Source organism: Octopus bimaculoides, chromosome 20 (assembly GCF_001194135.2).
Source record: "Octopus bimaculoides isolate UCB-OBI-ISO-001 chromosome 20, ASM119413v2, whole genome shotgun sequence".
In the NCBI taxonomy this organism is placed as follows: Eukaryota; Metazoa; Mollusca; class Cephalopoda; order Octopoda; family Octopodidae; genus Octopus; species Octopus bimaculoides.
In genome coordinates this window covers 43,663,982-43,665,104 of record NC_069000.1, presented here as the reverse complement: position 1 = coordinate 43,665,104, position 1,123 = coordinate 43,663,982, and the positions used below count along the sequence as shown (strand labels likewise).

At 39.0% G+C, this 1,123-nt stretch overlaps 1 protein-coding gene across 1 annotated transcript in view; it reads right to left on the bottom strand.

The window, feature by feature from the left end:
- The window catches only part of LOC106869877 (guanylate cyclase soluble subunit alpha-2), a 315,656-nt gene that overhangs the window by 209,462 nt on the left and 105,071 nt on the right, over positions 1-1,123 (bottom strand). The gene's annotated exons all lie outside the window — the stretch shown is intronic.

The following is a 1,123-nucleotide window of genomic DNA, read 5'->3' as shown; positions in this document are numbered from 1 at the left end:
ATATATATATATATATATATATAATTACACTTATACATGTATATTCAGACACATTCAGAAAGGAAGCATTAATTACGAGTATCCTCAAATGTACGCCTGTGTATATATCTGTGTGCCTATATATGTGTGTGTGTGTGTGTGTATAGGCTCAGACATGGCTATGTGGTAAGAAGGTCCCTTCCCAACCACATGCTTCCGTGTTCAGTTGCACTGCGCGGCATCTTGGCCTACATCTTCAAAGAACAGGTGATAGGAATGTTACTTCATACACTTTATTCGATTTGATAGAAACAGTGACCAAAATCTTCATGTTCACCTAACCGTCTTGTGAATATGTGACATATTCGGTTGTTGTATTCCTAGATATATGATGCCTCGAAGAAAAGGGATGGATTTGAAATAGCATACGCATCTACATCACCATCAGCATCAAAAACTACTACTACTACTATTACTGCTGCTGCTGCTCTACTAGGACTGCCGCTGCTACTACACCTGATACAACTGATCCTACAGCTACCGTTATTATAACCACCACCAGCACCACCACCACCACCACCACCACCAACAACAACAACAGCAATTACTACTACTACTACTACTACTACTACTACTACTACTACTACTACTACTACTACTACTACCCAACTACTACTACTAGGTACCTCTCTTCAACAGACACGCGCGGCTCCAGTAAATCATGCGAAGAACCGTTAAAATGATATGAGAATATATAAATATATCCACCGTGGCCATACGATAATAATAACGTTAACAAGAACGACGAGACCGCCACCGCCACCACCGCCTCCGCCGCCGCAGCCAACAATGTGCAATATTCAGAATAACAACAAGAACAACAACAACGACAGAAGTAGGAATCATGGAAATGGTGACAAGAAGATGGATTACAAGAATATGGAGAAGGAAATGAAGACACAATTGCGGGTTTATTACAGTTTAATAAGATAAATATCACCGATAAATAACATGGCTGTCAATTTTATTACAGGATCTGTCTGACCTACGAATTCATAACACTTGCAAGTTTAATTAAACATGAAGATTACGTCTGAAGGATAATGCTACGAATCGATGTATATATGTATATATATGTATGTAT